General features: G+C 47.2%; 1 protein-coding gene across 3 annotated transcripts in view; it reads left to right on the top strand.

The window, feature by feature from the left end:
* IGSF21 (immunoglobin superfamily member 21) overlaps positions 1-21,333 on the top strand; it is a 404,504-nt gene that overhangs the window by 118,459 nt on the left and 264,712 nt on the right. The window lies entirely within an intron of this gene.

The raw sequence follows: 21,333 nt of genomic DNA, 5'->3' as shown, positions 1-21,333 counted from the left end.
AGAGCAGAGGGAGCGATTCGGGGTGATGTGGGGTGGAAGGGGAGCTGAGTCTTGGAACCAATTGCACATTCCAAGTGCTTAGTACAGTGCTCTGCACATAGTAAGCGCTCAGTAAATACTATTGAATGAATGAATGCTTCTCAGTTACGCTCAGTTGGGCCAGGTCCCTGCAGCTGGGAATATTGTTCCAACGTCATGCTTCTGACTGGACCTGGCATGAGGCAGGGCAGAATGAAATGGTTGGGCCCAGGTATAACACTGGCCACCTGACATGAGGTCTCTCGAGCATCTCGTTCTCACGGCTCCTCCACGTTCTAAGAGAACCAGAAACATTGCTTGAGGACAGTGAGCCGAATCTGTGCCCTCTCTGTTCGATCCCCATTTCGGTCTGTGCCTCAGACTGGCAGCAGAGGCCTTGAGAACCGGGTCTGAGAGGCCAATTGGTTCCACCCAAGCTCAGCTCTCAAAAATCTGTCCATCTTCTCCCTTCACCTTGTGCCAACAGAGGGCTGGGGTGAGCTGGAGTAAAAGCCCCTTGGGGGCAAAGACCCTGAGGATCCTATCTCTATTGTATGGTACTCGCCCACTTGGTACAGTGCTCTGCACTTAGTGAATAATAATGTCGGTATTTGTTAAGCGCTTACTATGTGCAGAGCACTGTTCTAAGCGCTGGGGTAGATACAGGCTAATCGGGTTGTCCCACGTGAGACTCACAGTCGATCCCCATTTTCCAGATGAGGGAACTGAGGCACAGAGAAGTTAAGTGGCTTGCCCACAGTCACGCAGCTGACAAGCGGCAGAGTCACGCTGCATGGCTCAGTGGAAAGAGCCTGGGCTTGAGCGTCAGAGGTCATGGGTTCGACTCCTGGCTCTGCCACTTCATTCATTCAATAGTATTTATTGAGCGCTTACTATGTGCAGAGCACTGTACTAAGCGCTTGGAATGTACAAATCGGCAAAAGATAGAGACGGTCCCTGCCCTCTGATGGGCCTACAGTCTAATCGGGGGAGACAGGCAGACAAGAACAATGGCAATAAATAGAGTCAAGGGGAAGAACATCTCATAAAAACAATGGCAAATAGAATCAGGGTGATGTACATCTCATTAAACAAAATAAATAGGGTGATGAAGATATATACAGTTGAGCGGACAAGTGCAGTGCTGAGGGGATGGGATGGGAGAGGGGGAGGAGGAGAGGGAAATGGGGGAGAAGAGGGTTTAGCTGCAGAGCGGTGAAGTGGAGGTGGGGGTAGAAGGAGCATAGGGAAAAAGGGGGGGAGTTCAGTCTGGGAAGGCCTCTCGGAGGAGGTGAGCTTTAAGTAGGGAATTGAAGAGGGGAAGAGAATCAGATTGTCGGAGGTGAGGAGGGAGGGCGTTCCAGGACCGCGGGAGGACGTGGCCCGGGGATCGACGGCGGGACGGGCGAGACCGAGGGACAGTGAGGAGGTGGGCGGCGGAGGAGCGGAGCGTGCGGGGTGGGCGGTAGAAAGAGAGAAGGGAGGAGAGGTAGGACGGGGCAAGGTGTTGGGGAGCCTTGAAGCCTAAAGTGAGGGGTGTTTGTTTTGAGCGGAGGTTGATAGGCAACCACTGGAGGTTTTTTAAGAAGGGGAGGGACAGGGCCAGAACGTTTCTGCAGGAAGAGGAGCCGGGCAGCAAAGTAAAGAATAGACTGGAATGGAGATCAGAGAGAAGGCTGACACGGTAGTCTAGCCGGGACTTGTCAGCTTTGTGACTGTGGGCAAGTCACTTAACTTCTCTGTGCCTCAGTCACCTCATCTGTAAAATGGGGATTAACTGTGAGCCTCACGTGGGACAACCTGATTACCCTGTATCTACCCCAGCGCTTAGAACAGTGCTCTGCACATAGTAGGCGCTTAACAAATACCAACATTATTATGATTATTAGTGAGTGCTCAATAAATACCATTAGTTGATTGAGGGCTGGGATGGAGGGGCCAGGCATTGTTTTCTCAAGCCTGTTTCCACCCTCCCAGTCTCACACATTCTCTCTTCGATTCTCCCCACCACCAGCCACCTCCACCAACTGCTATCTCCTCCTCACCAAAGCCCAGGATGATTAGGGGGAATGTTAGTTCTGGAGGAAGAATACTATAATTTTTTTTTTTTGGTATTTGTTATGCACTTACTATGTCGTTCTAAGCACTAGGGTAAACGTAAATCAATTAGGATGGACACAGTCCCTGTCCCGCATAAGACTCACAGTCTAAGTAGGAGGGAGAAGCGGAGAACCGAGGCACAGAGAAGTCAAGTGACTCACCCAAGGTCACGCAGCAAGCATTGGGCAGAGCCGGGAGTAGAACCTAGGTCCTCTGACTGCCAGGCCCGGGCTCTTTCCACTAGGCCATGCTGCTTCTCTTGTGATGTGCTTGGACAGAGGCTTGGGAGGCGGGCAAGGGAGTTTTTGGTACAGGGAGCGTTACCAGAAGTCCCGGTGGGTATGATGGGAGATAAAGGAAGACTGGAAAAATGCAACCTTGGAAGGTCGCAGGCCAATGGGACAAGGTGGCGGTGAAGGAGGTGTACATGTGTCAGAGCAGAATCAGACACTGTTGTAAGACTCTCGATAGGAGTAGCATTTATTGAGAGCCCACTTGGTGCAATGTTTTGGGAGCTATAGAATAAAGAAGTAACACATTCTCTGCCCGCAGGAAGCAGGGAAGTACTGTGGCCTAGTGGAAAGAGCATGGGCCTGGGAGTCGGAGGACCCGAGTTCTAATCTTACTTTGCCAAATGCTTCCTGGGTGATCCTGGACAAGTCACTCAACTTCTCTGTGCCTCAGTTTCCTAAGCGGCAAAATGGGATTCGATATATCTGTTCTCCCTCCTACTTAAATTGTGGGACAGAAACTGTCTCTGACCCTATTCATTTGTATCTACCCTAGTGCTGAGAACAGTGTTTGACACATAGTAAAAGCTTAGCAAAACCAATAGAAGAGGGATTTTATGCTTTAGAAGGGGGATACACACTTAAAGAACAACCACTTCCTCCCCAGTCCGTGGGCATGAGGGATGAAATCCAGGTCAGAGAAGCTTTACCATCTCCGGTCCTATGCTTGGGGCCCCTACATTACCAACCTGAACCTTGTCTCCTCTCCCTTCCAGGTGGTGGGAGTGAAGAGCTTCTCTACTCAAAAATCCCTGGCTCTGTCACTTGTCTGCTGGGTGACTTCAGGCAACTCACCTAACTTCTCTTAACTTCTCTGTGCCTCAGTTCCCTCATCTGTAAAAGGGGGATGAAGACTGTGAACCTCACGTGGGTCAACCTGATTCCCCCCCCGCCCAGTGCTTAGAACAGTGCTCTGCACATAGTAAGCGCTTAACAAATACCAACTTTATTTCTTTGAGCTTCAGTTTCCCCATCTGTAAGGTGAAAATAGAGTCCGTATGTGTTCTCCCTCCCGCTTAACCTGTGTGTGGGATAGGGACTGTGTTTGACCTGATTATCTTGTATCTCCTCCGGTGCTTAGTACACTGCCTAGCACACTGTGATTAACAAATATCACTATTATTATTATCTGTAAAAAAAAAAAAAAGACCATATGGAAGATTTTAGCATTTTTCTGTACTTCCTGTACAGGTGTCATTTATTTCTCTCTGCTAATCTTGATTAAAGCCATTTGCAAATACTCCAGATATTAAATTCCCCTTCTCTAGGCTCCATTTTTTTTTTTTTTGCCTGTAACACGTTCTGATGAGAAGAAAAATTGGAATTTTCCATTGTGGATCACGTACAACTTCTACCTCCACTCTCTCTGTGGCTTGACAGTTTCACTTTTAACTCTATTTACATTCTGAAGAGTACATAAGATTTTTATCATGTACTTTCCTAATGTCAATTTCCCGTGATGAGAATAAGGTTGTAAACACCCATATTTTTATAAGCCTATTATAGTCCTTCATGTATTCAAAATATATGAGAGATGCAATCTAGCTCTCTAGGTTTGGAAATAAATTGGCAGAGGAAGAGGGAATTAGCTGGGAAGGTAGGATCTTAGGCCCAGCTGGGGCTCCAGTTTGCATTGGCGATGGGGGTGAGCCAGTTATTCTCCTTGTAGCTCTGATTTTGCATCCAGAAAATGAACTTATTAATAGAACCCTTGGAACGGAGAGCAGTGAAAATGATGAACGGATTGATGAACGGATTGGAGAAAGGGGCCGTGGGCTAGGCTAAAGGGCCTGGGATCACTTGGCTCAGAGAAGAGAAATTGTAGCAGGAAGTATTTAGGAGAGACATATGTAAGGACTTGCCAACAGAACTTACCAAGGGAGATGGTAAAATTCCTCCTGTAAAATCCCTCTTCTTTGCCTGCAAATCCACCAGACCATAGCCCTCTGCATCTTTGAAGCCCTTCCAAAATCCCTCCTCCTTCAAGAAGCTGTCCCCGTTTGTCACATCAGTTTTTTTTTTAATGGTATTTAAGTGCTTGCTATGTGGCAGACACTACTAAGCACTGGGGTAGATAAGCGAATCAGGTTAGACACAGTCCATGTCCCACAGCGTTAATTCCCATTTTACAGATGAGCTAAGTGCGGCACAGAGAAGTTAAGATCACACAGCAGACAAGTGGCAAAACTGGGACTAGAACCCAGGTTCTCTGACTCCCAGGCCTGTACTTTTACAACTAGGCCACACTTATGGGCCTAACTACCCTTGGGTGTGAATTTGTTTTTTCTGCTCAACACTCAGGTACATATATCAGAGAAGCAGCGTAGCTCAGTGGAAAGAGCCCGGGCTAGGGAGTCAGAGGTTTGGCAGCTGTGTGACTGTGGATAAGTCACTTCACTTGTCGGTGCCTCAGGGACCTCATCTGTAAAATGGGGATTAACTGTGAGCCTCTCGTGGGCCAGCCTGATTACCCTCTATCTACCCCAGCGCTTAGAACAGTGCCCTGCACATAGTAAGCGCTTAACAAATACCAACATTATCTTTTTTTTTTAAGATTTTACCTGACATTTACCTGTCCATTTCACTTCATTGTTTGGTGGTGTTTTGTGCTCCTTCCAGCTTTACTCATTCATTCAATAGTATTTACTGAGCATTTCCTGTGTGTAGTGCACTGTACTGGGTCCTTCGGAGAGGATCTCTCTCTCCTGTTTTCACTAAAAGCAATTTATCTGTCTTCCCCCTTTAAATAGTAAGTTCCTTGAGAGCAGACAACTTGTTATTTGCTACTGTTGCATTTTCCCGAGTACTTAGCGCTGCGACTAGTACTCCGTAGTGGCACTCAGTAAATATCTCTGACTTATTCCTTCAGCGGAGGACATTGAGAAGCAGCATGGCCTAGTGGAAAGAGCATGGGACTGGGAGTCAGAAGGACCAGGGCTCTAATCTCACCTCTGCCACTTATCTGCTGTGTGACCCTGGGCAAGTCACTTCACTGTGCCTCAGTTCCCTCATCTGCAAAATGAGGGATTCAATATCTGTTCTCCCTCCCACTTGAACTGTGAGCCCCAGGTGGGAACTGATTATCTTGTATCTATCCCAGCAATTAATACAGTGCTTGGCACCTAGTAAGTGATTATCAAATACCTCAATTATTATTAAGGATAGTGCTGAAATATTTTATGCCCTTTTCTGCATAGAGGCAGGGGGGTGGACACGATGACCTCTCCCTAAAAATTGTGCATGCCCCCGTTGAAGGATGACTGCTTGAGAAATGGTTTGAGAGGGAAAACGACTCTGTCCACCCAGCTTCTCAGCTTGCTTAAAAAGGCCAAAGATGCGGGCCAATTCTCGCAGGACGCAGAGGCTTCGAGAGGCCCGGAGTTCCGGGTCTGTTCGTCTCTGCCCTGGTGATGGACACCTCTGTAATGGTCTCTAGCAGCCAAGCAGAGAGAGCGGTGGGAACACTTCCAAGTTCTGGGTTCGGTGATTTCACGGGGTAGATTGGTTTGGGGGAAGGGACCCAGAGAGAGAGCAGTCGATCAGTCAATTAGTCTTATTTGCTAAGTGCTTAATGTGTGCGGATGACTGTACTAAGCCCTAGGGAGAGGACAATATAATAGTGGTGGTATTTGTTAAGCTTTTACTATGTGCGAAGCACTGTTCTAAGCAATGCGGGTGGGATTCAGGGTGATCAGATTGTCCCACATGGGGCTCACCGTTTAAATCCCCATTTTCAGGTGAGCTAACTGAGGCCCTGAGAAGTTAAGTGACTTGCCCAAAGTCACACGGCTGGCAAGCGGCAGAGCTGGGATTAGAACCCATGACCTCTGATCCCCAAGCACAGGTTCTTTCCATTGAGCCACGCTGCAGAATTGGTAGACACATTCCTTGCCCACAGTGAGCTTACAATCTAGAGAGCAGGGGGGTGGGGGTGGAGGCATGAGAGGGAGAGGAGGTTGGCTGCCTTATCTGTGCATTTCTGTTTCTGCTAAAGTTTTTGTTTGTTCTGAATGTGGTGACCTTTGCAAGATGTAAAGGGAAACTGTTATCAAAAATCGATTGATCATATTTATCGGGTCCTTACCGTGTTCAGAGTGCTGTACTAAGTAAACCCTAAAGACAGTACCATAAAAACAGAGTTGGTTGACATCCCAACCCACATTGAGCTTACGGTCTAGAGGGGGAGTTTATAGTCTAGAGCCACAGTACCTTAGAGCTTTATGTATATATATATATATATATATATGGTATTTAAGTGCTTACTATGTGCCAGGCACTGTACTACGTGCTGGGGTAGATACAAACTAATCAGGTCAGACGCAGCCCTGACCCTTATAGGGTCTCACTACCTTAATTCCCATTTTACAGATGAAGTAACTGAGGCACACTGAAGTGAAGTGACTTACCCAAGGTGTTACAGCAGACAGCAGACAGATTTGAACCCAGGTCCTTCTGAATCTTAGGTCCCTGTTTTACCCACTAGGCCACACTGCTTCTCAAGCTGCAGTCCTCTAGATTGTAAATTTGTCGAGAGCAGGGAATGCGACGGCCAACTCTGTTGCATTGTACTCTCCCAAGCGCTTAGTACAGTGTTCTTCACACAGTTAGCGCTCAATAAATGATTGCTTGTAAGGTCAAGAGATCATTATATATTGTACTCTCCCAAGTGCTTAGTATAGTGCTGAGCACACAGTATGTGCTCAAAAAATACGATCCAAGGATCCAGAGCTGCTCTGATCAGCCCAGGAGGGTCATTTTGCTCCAGGAAATGCGGAAGCAACCTGGCAAAAAAATAGAAATAAAATGAAACCGGCAAACCCTCCGACCCTCGTTCCCTAATTCTTCTGCAATCCGTTTCCCAGCATTTGACTGGAGGAAGTTAGATGGAAAAACGAAACGGAACCCAGTAGCTGTCCGGTGACAAGCTAGCACTCTATAACTGAGTGACGGTAATAGTCTGATGTTTATCTGCAGGACATGCACGTTTAATAAAGTATTAATATGAAGCCCAGATTGCTTCTCCTGCCGAGCCAGCAAAGAGAGATTAGCTGGGCGGGAAAAGGTTGAAGGCAGGCGGGTGGGCCGTCCGTTGCACTGACACATTTCCTGGAAAATAGCTGTAAGGAGATAGCACTCCCTGGTGTCAACCCAGGCCCCTTATAACCCGGTGTCACCTGTCCCAGGACAGATCTGTCGACAATAACATTAATAATAACGGTATTTCAGTGCTTACTACGTGCCAAGCACTATTCTAAGCCCCGGGGTTAGTATTCATTCATTCAATAGTATTTATTGAGCGCTTACTACTTGCCAAGCACTATTCTAAGCCCTGGCGTTAGTATTCATTCATTCAATCGTATTTATTGAGCGCTTACTATGTGCAGAGCACTGTACTAAGCGCTTGGAATGAACAAGTCGGCAACAGATAGAGACGGTCCCTGCCGTCTGACGGGCTCACGGTCTAATCGGGGGAGACGGGCAGACGAGAACGATGGCGATAAATAGAGTCGAGGGGAAGAACATCTCGTAAAAACAATGGCGACTAAATAGAATCGAGGCGATGTACATCTCATTAGTACAAGGTAATCAGGATGTCCCACGTGGAGCTCAAAGTCTTGATCCCCATTTTACAGATGAGGTAACTGAGGCACAGAGAAGCAAAGTGGCTTGTCCAAGGACACACAGCAGTCAAGTGGCAGTCTGTTTATTGTTCTGTGGTACTCGCCCAAGTGCTTCTGTTCTCCCCAGTACAGAGCTCTGCACACAGTAAGTGCTCAGTAAATATGGTTAACTGAGAGGGGGTTTCGAGGGGGAGCAGTAAAGACCGTCTTGCTGATAGTCGTTTCATTCCAGCTGAAATCCTCCGAGCCATGCAGTAGGGGGAAGCGCAGAATGTTTTCTCTGCTTTATTCTACTCTCCCAAGTGCTAAGGACAGTGGTCCACTGGATTGTTAGCTCCTTGCGGGCAGGGATTGTGTCTACCTACTCTATTGCCTTATAATAATGTTGGTATTTGTTAAGTACTTACTGTGTGCAGAGCACTGTTCTAAACGCTGGGGTAGATACAGGATAATCAGGTTGTCCCACGTGAGGCTCCCAGTTAATCCCCATTTTACAGATGAGGTAACTGAGGCACAGAGAAGGGAAGTGACTTGCCCACCGTCACACAGCTGACAAGTGGCAGAGCCGGGAGTCGAACTCATGACCTCTGACTCGGAAGCCCAGGGTCTTTCCACTGAGCCACACTGCTTCTTCTCCCAGTGTTTAGTACAGTGTTCTGAATGCCGTTAGGGTTCATTCAATATCATTATTAATGACCACTGATCAAATGTTGAGGAACAGAGATATTGATATCCATATTTATACATTTTAAGGGGATGACGATGGACAAAATAAGTGCGTTTGCTCTCATCAAAATGAAATTTAGCTGGGAAATCCAACTTGAAATGAGAGTTGAAGGAAACAAGCGAAAGGCTATGATACAGTTTCTGCTCGACTGTATACTCCTCGAGTTCAAGCACTGAATCTACTTACTCTGTACTCTCCCAAGTGCTTAATATGGTGCTCTGAACTCAGTGGGGGGCAATAAATACTACTGATTGGTTGATGGCCAAGCTGGGAAGCAGAGTGGTCCCTTGTCTGCTGTGTGACCTTGGGTAAGTCACTTCATTTCTCTGGGCCGCAGTTTCCTCAACTATAAAACAGGGATTTCGGTATCTCTTCTCCCTCCTGCTAAACAGTGAGCCTCACGTGGGACGGGGACTGTGTATGGCCTGATTCACTTGGATCTACCCCATTGTTTAGAATGAGTCAATCAGTAGTGTTTATTGAGCACTTATTAGTGTCCAGAGCATTGCACTAAGCTCTTGGGAGAATATAACAGAATTGGTAGATACAATTCCTGCCCATAAGGAACTTGTAGTCTAGATGGGGAAACAGACATTAATATAAAAAAATTAGGGATATCTACAAAAGGGCCGTAGGACTGAGGGAGGGTATCTCCTATGATCACAGGGGCGAAAAAAGGGTGCAAATTCAAAGGCAAGGATAACACAGGAGGGAGTGGGAGAAGAGGAAATGAGCTCTTACTCAAGGAAGGCCTCTTGGGGGAGATGTACTTTTAATAAGGTTTTGAAGATAGGGAGAGTGTTCATCTGTTGGATGTGAAGAGCGAGGCCATTACAGGACAGAGGCAGGACTTGGACAAGAGATGGGCAGTGAGACAGATGAGATCGGAGTACAGTGAATAAGTTGGTGTTAGAGAAGGGAAGTGAACATACTGGTTTGTAGTAGAAAATCAGCAAGGTAATCTAGGAGGGTCCAAGGTGTTTGCTTTAAAGCCAGTGGTAAGGAGTTTCCATTTAATGATAGACGGGCCACCACTGGAAGTTCGTGAGGAGACATGGACGGAAAGTCCGTGTAGAGAAATGAACTGGGCAGCGGAGTGAAGAATGGACTGAAGTGGGGAGAGACAGGAGGTAGGGCGTAGAATACTGCAAGGAGGCTGATGGTAGGATAGGATAAGTACTTGGTTTAACATGGTAGTAGTTTGGATGGAGAGGAAATGGCATGTTTTCGAGATGTGAAGGTTGAACCGACAAGATTCGGTGATAGATTGAATGTGTTGGTTGAGTGAGAGAGAAGAGTTGAGGATAACACCGAGGTTACAGGCTTGTGAGACACGGAGGATGGTGGGGTTGTCTACGGTGATGGAAAAGCTATGGGAGAGGACAGAGTTTGGGTGGAAAGATAAGGAATTGTGTTTTGGACACATTGCTTGAGGAGTTGTTAGGACTCCCAAGTAAAGATGTCCTGCACGCAGGAGGAAATGTGAGATTGCTGAGAGAGAGAGATCAGGGTTAGAGATGTAAATCAGGGAATTGTCTGCATAGAGGTGGGAGTTGAAGTCTTGTGAGTGAATTAGTTCCCAAAGGGAGTGGGTGTAGAAGGAGAATAGAAGGGGATTGGAAACTGAGCCTTGAAGGACTCCATATTTAAGGTTTGAGAGTCAGAGGAGGAACCTGCGAAAGAGACTGAAAGGAGTGGCCAATGAGGTAGGAGGAGGACCAGGAGAGGACATAGTGAAGCCAATGTTGGATGATATTTCCAGAAGAAGGGTACGGTCGGCGGTACTCAATGCACAGTTAGTGCCTAACAGATACCATTAAAAATAGTCTTTTTTATAATGGCGTTTGTTAAGCACTTACTATGTGCAAAGAACTGTTCTAAGCACTGGAGAGGATACAAGGTGATCAGGCTGTCCCACGTGGGACTCACAGTCTTCATCCCCATTTTCCAGATGAGGTAACTGAGGCACTGAAGTTAAATGATTTGCCCAAAGTCACACAGCTGACAAGCGGCCGAGCGGGGATTAGAACTCATGACCTCTGACTCCCAAGCCCGGGCTCTTTCCACCGAGTCACGCTAGTCTCAATCCTGAGGTATATTTGCATTCCTACCAACCCTTCCATCACCTTCTTATGCCTCGATCAATCAGTCACTGAGCCCTTACTGTGTGCTGAGGGTAGTACTAAGCTCTTGGGCTAGCACAGAAGAAAGGGGTAGGTATATACGTCCCCTGCCCACGAGGTGCTTACAGTCTAGAAAATATCGACTTCAGTGCTGTGGGGCTGAAGGTGTGATGAGCATCAAAAAGCATCATTCAGAGTAGTCTGTGGAAAGGGGGACTTTGAGAAGGGATTTTTGGTGTGAGTGTCCCCTGACAACTGTTCATCTCTGACTTTGGGGATGTTGTTTGGCCTGAGGGTCTGTTTATTTATTTTTTAACTGTACTTGTTACTTGCTTTCTGTGTGCCCTGCGCTGTTCTCAGCGCTGGGGTAGATACAAGTTTATCAGGTTGGACACAGTCCCTCTCCCACAGGGGGCTCGCAGTCTAAATTGGAGGAAGGAGGGTTTAATCCCTGCTTTACAAATGGGATAATTTAGGCATAGTAAAGAGACTTCACTCCCAAGGTCACACGGCTTAGTGGCTTAGAGAGAAGCAGCATGCCTTAGTGGATAGAGCGTGGGCCCGGGAGGCAGAAAGACTTGGGTTCTAATCCCGTCTCCACCGTGTGCCTGCCGTGTGAGGTTGGACCAGTTACTTCACTTCTCTGGTCCTCATTTACAGCATCTGTAAAATGGGGATTAAGAATGTGATTGCCATGTGGGACAGGAACTGTGCCCAACCCAATTAACTTGCATCTACCTCAGTGCTTTCAACAGTGCTTGGCACATTGTAAGTGTTCAACAAGAACATAATTGTAATTACTATCATTATTGTTATTATTTAGCGGTGGGGCTGCGATTAGACCCCAAGGTCCTCTGACTCCCAGGTCCATGCTCAATCCACTAGGGCAGGCTACATATTCAGTTTGCAGGGTTTTCCCCCACCTCTTGCTCTTCCACTTGTAATAATACTGTTGGTATTTAAGTGCTTACTACGTGCAGAGCACTGTTCAGAGTGCTGGGGTAGATACAGCGTAATCAGGTCGTCCCATGTGAGGCTCACAATCTTCATCCCCATTTTACAGATGAGGGAACTGAGGCACAGAGATGTGAAGTGACTTGCCCACAGTCACACAGCTGCCAAGTGGCAGAGCCGGGATTCGAACCCACCTCTGACTCCCAAGCCCGGGCTCTTTTCCACTGAGTCACGCTGCTTTCCTTGTAGAAGAGGATACCTCCTGGCTAAGGTCAGAGGTAAGAGAATTGGGTTTCCATTCCCTGTTATGGAAGCAGCTTCTCCTCCTTAGCCCCAGTTCACTCCCATCTGTGAAATGGGAAGAGAAGCCTCCGTCATACAGGGAGGTTGAAATATCTACAAAGCACTTTCTGAGCAGGAAAGTGATCTGGAGTTCCGCATGCTTTTATTAATCGTAGGACCACATTATTATCAATAATGAAACGCAAATGAATAATAAATAAACAAACTAGTGATAAATAATAAATGACATGCATAATGCAGTGTTATCGTGAGTCCTTTGAGCATCTACTGCCTCTGACGGTGATGAAGGTGAATTCTTCGCTAAAGATGGGAGACGAGGAAGAGTTCAGAGGGTGTTGAAAGGTCAGTCAGATGGCACTGATGGGGCCTTCAGTCGCCTCAGGCTTTGCTTTGGGAATAGTTCATTCATTCAGTAGTATTTATTGAGCGCTTACTATGTGCAGAACACTGTACTAAGCGCTTGGAATGTACAATTCGGCAACAGATAGAGACAGTCCCTGCCCATTGACGGGCTTACAGTCTAATTGGGGGAGATCGTAGGAGTCGATTAAAGGCTGGAGACCTATTCCAGCATAGTAGCAGTGTGGCATAATGGAAAGAGCATGGGCCTGGGAGTCAGAGGGCCTGAGTTCTAATCCTGGCTCCTCCAGTTGTCTGCTGCATGACCTCAGGCAAATCACTTCACTTCTCTGTCTCCGTTCCCTCATCTGCAAAATGGGGATTGAATACTTGTTCTACTTGTTCATTCATTCACTCATTCAATAGTATATATTGAGCGCTTACTATGTGCAGAGCACTGTACTAAGTGCTTGGAATGTACAAATCGGTAACAGATAGAGACGGTCCCTGCCCTTTGATGGGTTTACAGTCTAATTATCGCTCCTACTTAAACTGTTAGCCCCATTTGGGACCTGATTATCTTAAATCTACCTTTGGGTTTAGTGTTAAGCGCTTAGCAAATACTACTACTGTTGAAGCAGCGTGGCTCAGTGGAAAGAGCCCGGGCTTGGGAGTCAGAGGTCATGGGTTCGAATCCCGGCTCTGCCACTTGGCAGCTGTGCGACTGTGGGCAAGTCACTTCACTTCTCGGTGCCTCAGTTCCCTCATCTGTAAAATGGGGATGAAGACTGTGAGTCCTACGTGGGACAACCTGATAACGCTGTATCTACCCCAGCGCTTAGAACAGTGCTCTGCACATAGTAAGCACTTAACAAATACCAACATTATTATTATCATCATTATTATTGTTATTATTATTATTCCCCTCGGAACAAGCCATGTTCCCTCTAGTCAGGTATGGACTTCCCGTCGGATCGCTTCCCCTATTTTTGCCCTATTCCTCCTCTTGGCAATAATAATAATTATGGAATGTGCTAAGTGCTTACAACTGTGCTAACACGATCAGACCGGATACAGTCCCTGTCCCACATAGGGCTCAAAGCCTAAGGGAAAGGGAGAAGAGTTTTTAATCCCGACCTGACAGAGGAAGAAACTGAGGTCCAGAGAATTTAAATGACTTCCCCAAGGTTACAGAGCAGGCAAGTGGTTGAGTCTGGATTAGAATCCAAGCCTCCTGACTTCCAGGCCTGACCTCACATTCCCCTAGGCCCCGGTGACGAGTCAGGAGCAGGTCTGGACTATTTACCGGTCTGCAGTGAGCGGCCCCAACTCTGAGGGGGTCATTCCCTCTGTCCTACATCCCTGGTGATGGGCAGGGGTTGAGTCTGTTATGTCGTAGTCTTATGAGAGTTTAGAACAGTGTTCTGCACCCAGTAAGCACTCAATGAATACGATTGACTGACTTATGAGCACAAAAAGAGGGAGTGTGGTCCCTGGTTGGGCCGTGCCCACTACAGGTGCAGTTGGTTCAGTGGGTTTCAAAAGTAAGGGCAGGGACATAGGCCGGTGGGCTTTGTGTTGTCACCTCCGCTCTACCCGCAGGGTCGGTGGCACCTCCTCACCCAGTCGTGGAGGTCTGGCCAGTTTTGGGAACAGTCCAGGGAGCCTGCAGTGACCCTGAGATGCTCATCTGGCCCGGGGCCACATCTCTCGGGGAGCTCTGGGAATACGGCGTGATCCTGGGGGACTCTTAAGGGTCCTTTTTTTTTTTAGCGGGGGAGTCGGGGAGGAGCAGTCATCCAGGGCGCTGGGATTCCTTTGGCCCCGCCCAATGGTCAGCGTGTATCCCCAGAACACAGTAGCTCTAGACCCCGTGTCTGAGGATGGGTTGAGAGAAAGAGGGACTTACTCCCCAGATGAGGGTAGAACACTGTCTTCTGGGGAACAACCAAACTTAGCGGCAAGTACACGGGCTTGGGAGTCGGATGGTGTGGATTCTAGTCCTGGCTCTGCTGCTTGTCTGCTGAGTGACCTTGGGCAAGTCACTAAACTTCTCTGGGCCTCAGTTACCTCATCTGTAAAATGGGGATTAAGACTGTGAGCTCCACATGAGTCACCTTGTAACAACTCCAGCGCTTAGAACGGTGCTTGGCACATAGCGTTTAACAGATACCTTAATCATTATTATTATAATAATTAAATAAGTTAAACAAGTGGGCAGAAGACTGACAGTCAATTAGTGCTGTCGAGCAATCAGTTGGATTTATTACGTGCTCACTGTATGCAGAACACTGTGCTAAGTACTTAGGAGAGTACAATACAATAGAGTTGGTAGACATGTTCCCTGCCCTCAATTGTAGTTACTGTCATGGCTTTTATTGAGCACCCATTCAGTATTGAACTGTTCTAAACTGCGCTGTAATTTTCCCTAAGCACCTAGGGAAAGTTCTACCGAAGTCCAGGACACGATTCCTGTCCACGTGGCGCTTACGCTCAAATCGGGGAGCCCGACATAACCATACTGGCAAAGAATGGAATCTGAATCAATGACTGATCATTCATTCCATTGAACATTTGTATATGCACAGTTGCTGAGGATGGATATAAATAAACACAAAAGAGCCACGGAGATCACACTATCCTTCACCACCTACTGCTCTGATGGCTTTCATTCCCTGAAAGAGATCCCTTGACCCACCTTTCCCATCAGTGGGAAAGGTGGTTGGAGTAGATCCCAAAATCCCACTCGGGAACAATGTGTTTCAGAGAGCCCAGCTGCACCTGGCTGAGGGATAGTGTTTCCGTAATTGGTTTGTTGTACTAATATTTATTGTGGTCATAATTACTCTGCTCTGGTAGTATGGTGAGGCTGTCATAACTGCCTTGATATCATATTTATCTTCCTGAGATAGTGGTGACCTCTTTTCATCACAAGCAGTGGGACAGGAAGCTCCCATTATCAAGAGCAGATAAATCCCCGGCCCTCAGGTTGCCGGTGACATGGTGGATTTATGTATGTTTCGTTACGGCGGCCAACCTCAGCCTTGTGTCTAAAATCCAGCTGGTCGTCTGTGATTGCCGCCACTCCTCCATCGCCCCCCAAATCAGAGAGCCGATGGCAGTGACTGGGTGGTGTCCGGGGTGAAGGGCCCAGAATTGTTCAAGCCTGGTCTCTTGGGAGATCACACTTTTCTCTTAGCCTAATGTGGCATTTTCCTCTGTAAATTATCCAGATAATTCCATCACCCACAACACATGTTGGTCTCAACGATTTGACTGCCTCTTTATTTAGGGAGTATTCCCTTCATTCATTCATTCAGTAGTATTTATTGAGCGCTCACTATGTGCAGAGCACTGCACTAAGCGCTTGGAATGTACAAATCGGCAACAGATAGAGACGGTCCCTGCCCTTTGACGGGCTTACGGTCTAATCGGGGGAGACAGGCAGACAAGAACAGTGGCAATAAATAGTCAATAGCCAAGTGTCAAACCAAAGTGAATCCTTGGAGCTTGGTTTTCCAGACCTTTTCAGAGTTGACCAACATCTTTCCCTTGGCTCTCTCAGAATTACTGGGCCACAGAGTGCTGGGATTTCATCCTGGGCTGGGCTCTGCCTCCTGCCTCCACAGGGACCCCGCCTGGTTCAGCTCACAGATCAGGGGCGTTAATACCGGTGAAATGCTTTGGGGCCACTGGGGCGGGTAGGAGGCCCCCAGAAATACCCGGCCTCAGTTATCAGCCCAGGTCCAGAGGGCTGGATGGCATAAAGAGAATGGTTATTTGTATCCCAGGCAATCAGGTTGTCAGGCAAGTTTCAGCCCCGCAGAATGGAACTGACACATCCTTCAGAGGAGAGGAGAGTGGGGCTCAGCCTTATTCAGGTTCAGACAGCCTGCATTCTGCTGGCGTGTGAGGCTCTCCCGAGGTTTTTCTTGAACCTTCTACCAGACGACAAGGCTGCATTTTACCATTGTCTACCAGGAGCATGTTCCCAACTCCACAGAACCCTTTCCAGCTTCCTAAGGAATAACTGATGCCTAGATACTACCGGGACTGTTACTAAGGATCCCAAAGTGCTTTAGCTGGGTATAATAATAATGACGATAATAGGGGTATGTATTTAGCACTGACTACGTGCCAAGCACTCTACTAATTCCTAGGGTAGATAGAAGATGATCAGATCAGATCTCACAAGCGACTCACAGTCTAAAGAAGAGCGAAAAACTATATTGAATCCCCATTTTATAGATGAGGCAACTGAGGCACGGAGAAGTGAAGTGTCTTGCCCAAAGTCACACAGAAGACAATTGGCAGAGACAGGATTAGAACCCAGGTCCACTGACCCTCAGACCTGTGCTCTTTCCACTAAAGTGCACTCTGTCATCTGGCCCAGTCTCCAATCTCAGGGCCCTGGAGTGTCTAAAGAATCTAGGACAAATGGTTGTCTTTTGTGTAAGATTCTCCAGAGAAGGATTGTCCTTCTACTTAACTAGTTCTTACTGGCAACAAATATTTAGGGAGGCAGGCAGCAAGGCCCTCCCCCATCAATCCAACCTCCCAAAACACCTCACGAAAATGAGTTTTTATTTTGTGTTCTTGTCCGTCGTGTTTGAATCTTTCATCATTTCTGTGGTGCCTGTCTCCAGCCTCGTCTACCCACTTACACTTTTAGATTGAGCTCCCCGAGAGACAGGGATCATAGCTCTAATTCCCAGCTGAGTTCTCCCCCAGCACTTAATACAGTGTTCTGCACATAGTATGCGTTTAACAAATACTGCTATTACTACTTGAGAAGCAGCATGCCTCAGTGGAAAGAGCATGGGCTTAGGAGTCAGAGGTCACGGGTTCTAATCCCGGCTCCGACACCTGTCAGCTGTGTGACTTTCAGCAAGTCACTTAGCTTCTCGGTGCCTCAGTTACCTCATCTGTAAAATGGGGATTAAGACTGTGGGCCTCACGTGGGACAATCTGATTACCCTGCATCTACCCAGCGTTTAGAACAGTGCTCGGCACATAGTAAGCACTTAATTCCAACATTACTGTTATTATTACTTCTGCTACAGAAAGAGTTAGTCCCCGATTCCATTTATGAATAAGGAAACTGAGTCCCAGACCTGGCTGAGTAAGGGTCCTATCCTTCAGACCCTCGCCGTTTAGCCCGTGATTAGACTGCAACCCCGTGATTAGACTGGAAGCCCGTCAGTGGGCAGGGATTGTCTCTGTCTGTTGCCGGATTGGACATTCCAAGCGCTTAGTAAGCGCTCAATAAATACTATTGAATGAATTTAGCGGCACCTACTCCTAAATAAAAAAACAGGTGAGTGGGGCAGAGGGAGCAGGTGGGCCCCATAATCCATTTTAATAGGCCTCCCCCCACCAGACTGCAAGCTCCCTATGGGCAGGGTCGCATCTACCCACTCTGTTGTACTTTTCCAAAACCTTAATATAGGACTCTACATCCAATACGTGTTCAATGAATACCATTGATTAAATGACTGATAGGAGAGGCTCGTGCTGTCCAGCGATATTCTGGAGAGGGAGTTCATTTTTCATCATCTCTCTGCATGTGTGCCTCTCTCCTGGATATCTCTGTTAGCTTGCTAAATGTATCCTAACATTAGTGGAGTACATGCTGTCACAGATAGAGGGGGAGAGTGATGGAGCCCACTCAAAATAATGAAGTGTTTAGTTAAGACAAATCCATCTCTCCTCCTGATCTTCCCTCTAGAGGCTTGGGTGTGTGTGGGTGGGTGGTGGGGGCTGCATTAGAATTGATTCAGGGTGAGTTTCATGCTGGTATACAAGGAGGGTCAATCTGTATCCGACAGCTAATTAATTGGCTGAATTTGCTTAATAATTGCGGTATTTGTTAAGCATTTACTCTGTGCCAAGCCCTGTGCTTTGTGCTGGAATAGATAGAAGATAACCCAGCTGGGCATAGTCCCAGACCCTATAGTTTAAGGAGGAAGGAGAAAGAGGTATTTAATCCCCCTTTTACAGATGAGGAAATTGAGGCACAAAGAAGTTAATCGCCCAAGGTCACCCAGCAGGCAAATAATAATGTTGGTATTTGTTAAGCGCTTACTATGTGCAGAGCACCGTTCTAAGCGCTGGGGGAGATACAGGGGAATCAGGTTGTCCCACGTGAGGCTCACAGTTAATCTCCATTTTACAGATGAGGTAATTGAGGCAGCGAGAAGTGAAGTGACTTGCCCACAGTCACACAGCTGACAAGTGGCCGAGCCGGAAGTCGAACCCATGACCTCTGACTCCGAAGCTCAGGCTCTTTCCACTGAGCCATGCTGGTGGAGCTGGGATTAGAACCCAGGAGCTCTAACTCCCAAATCTATGCTCTTTCCACTAGTCCATGCTGTTTCTCAATTAATAATAATAATAATAATAATCCAGACCCTTAGAGAGATGGTGGGGCAGGGGAGAGAGAGAGAGGAAAGGGTGGAGAGAAGTAGAGTGGCCTAAAAGAAAGAACATGACTCCACCGCTCATCTCCTGTGTGACCTTAGGCAAGCCGCTGAATTTTTCTGTGACTCAGTTGCTGCATCTGTTAAATGGGGATTAAGACTATGACTCCTATGTGGGCCAGGGACTGTGTACCACCTGATTATCTTGTAACTACCCCAGCACTTATTTCAGTGCCTGATATATAGTAAATGCTTAATAAAAACCGTTAAAAACGATCTTGAGGAATAGAGAGTTTACGTGACTTGCCCAAGGTCACATGGCATGCAAAACTGGGATTAGAACTCAGCTAACCTAACTCCCAAATTTGGAGTCTTATTCTAGGCCTTGTTGCCCCTTTGAGAAATGTCCTAAAGTCATGTTGAGGACTCTGAAGGGGTTGGGTTGAGGGAGAGAAGTTTTTAATTTTAGGGAACAGGGATCAGCCCACGCCCCATTTCCCTCTGCTCCTCCCCTTCTCCCTTCCCATCCCCTCAGCACTGTACTCGTCTGCTCAACTGTATATATTTTCATTACCCTATTTATTTTGTTAATGAGATGTACATCGCCTTGATTCTATTTAGTTGCCATTGTTTTTACGAGATGTTCTTCCCCTTGACTCTATTCATTGTTATTGTTCCTGTCTGTCCGTCTCCCCCGATTAGACCGTAAGCCCGTCAAAGGGCAGGGACTGTCTCTATCTGTTGCCGATTTGTACATTCCAAACGCTTAGTACAGTGCTCTGCACATAGTAAGCGCTCAATAAATACTATTGAATGAATGAATCCCTGCCCACAAGGAGTTTACATTCTGGTGGGGGAGATGGATTAAAATGGAATATATGTCCCACTTGCTCACTCTCCCCCACTCACCCATTTTTCATATTTGGGAGTGGGTGCTGTGAAATGGCGAGGGCCTAAACGTTAGGATCCTAACTCAGCTAAGTCTGGGCCTCAGTTTCCTCATCCATAAAAGGGATCGGAGACTAACTCTCTTTTCCTAGTCGAAATAGTAATAGTAGTATTACTATTTTATTGCCGTTGTCCTCGTCTGCCCTTCTCCCCCGATTAGACCGTAAACCTGTCAAAGGGCAGGGACTGTCTCTATCTGTTGCCGACTTGTACGTTCCAAGCGCTCAGTACAGTGCTCTGCACATAGTAAGTGCTCAATAAATACTATTGAATGAGTGAATAGTATTTGTTAAATGCTTACTATGCGCAGGACACTGTACTAAGTGCTGGGGAGAACTCACAGGTGGGAATTAGAGCTATGGTCCCTGAGGACGTTGGTGTGTATGGTTGTCGATGTGACTGTGTGGGGGTTGGGGAGAGCTACAGGGTGGGAGGTCCATCTCTTCTCCCACCTTGATAAGGATGAGTCAGATTATCCAATCAGTCATACGCATTGATCGTTTACTGTTTGCAGAGTACTCTACTAAACACTTAGGAGAGTACAGTATAACATGACCTGTTCATGTTTATGACCTGAAACTTTTAAACCTCCAAGCAGGGTCTCATAGGCTCTGCCCCCAATCCCTTCCTTCATCATCCCAATCCATTCCCATTTTGGGTCACTGGACTGGGACCCTGGAATTCTGCCATCTAGACTGGGTTACGGCATCCATTCGATCGTATTCATCGAGCGCTTACTGTGGCTGTCCAGGAGTCCACCATGCACACAGCCGCCCCTGAAATCAGACACCCTTTGGCAGTTGGTTCCGGCAGAAACTGCTTCCCTCCCACACAGTTCCTATGTCCTCGCAGTGAAATTGGGCTTCTGCTTTGCCCTCTGGCTGTTTCCAGGACTCCATAATGGTGATATTATTATTTTGTACCTTCCCAAGTTCTCGGTATAGTGCTCTGCACACGGTATGTGCTCAGATAATACCATTGCTTGACTGACTGATTGAGGATATGAGATTGTTTCCCCAAGGCGAAAGGGAATAAAAACCCAGACTGGTCTGCTGCTCCTTGTCACCATCATCAAAGTTCCTTCTTTTCTACTAGTGTGTTATGATTCTCACACTGTCCCGACAAACACATCTCACATGGAATTGCTCTCACTGACAGGGGGTTCTCTATGAACCAAAGGAACTCTCCCCACCACTTTCTCCCCCTTTACTCCTCTCCCATTCCTTTTCCTTTCTCCCTCACTCCTTTCTCCCCATCACTTTCCACACTGTCTTCCTCCTCTTTCCCTTTCTGACTTTTCCCCCATCTCCCCCCTCACTTTGGCAGAACGGAGTGAACTGTATCCAGCTCCCAAGCTGAGAGAGAAAGACACAGTCCGACAGACACCATCCTAAACTTTCCGGGAGCTTCCGATTAAAATCAGCGCTTAAGAGTACTTCTGCTTGCGTGACCGTGTTAGTGCCTGAGATGCTCCTTGGAGCTGGAATGATG

Source organism: Ornithorhynchus anatinus, chromosome 5 (assembly GCF_004115215.2).
Source record: "Ornithorhynchus anatinus isolate Pmale09 chromosome 5, mOrnAna1.pri.v4, whole genome shotgun sequence".
NCBI classification, from domain to species: domain Eukaryota; kingdom Metazoa; phylum Chordata; class Mammalia; order Monotremata; family Ornithorhynchidae; genus Ornithorhynchus; species Ornithorhynchus anatinus.
The sequence above is the reverse complement of the archived record's forward strand: the minus strand, read 5'-3'. Positions and strand labels throughout refer to the sequence as shown.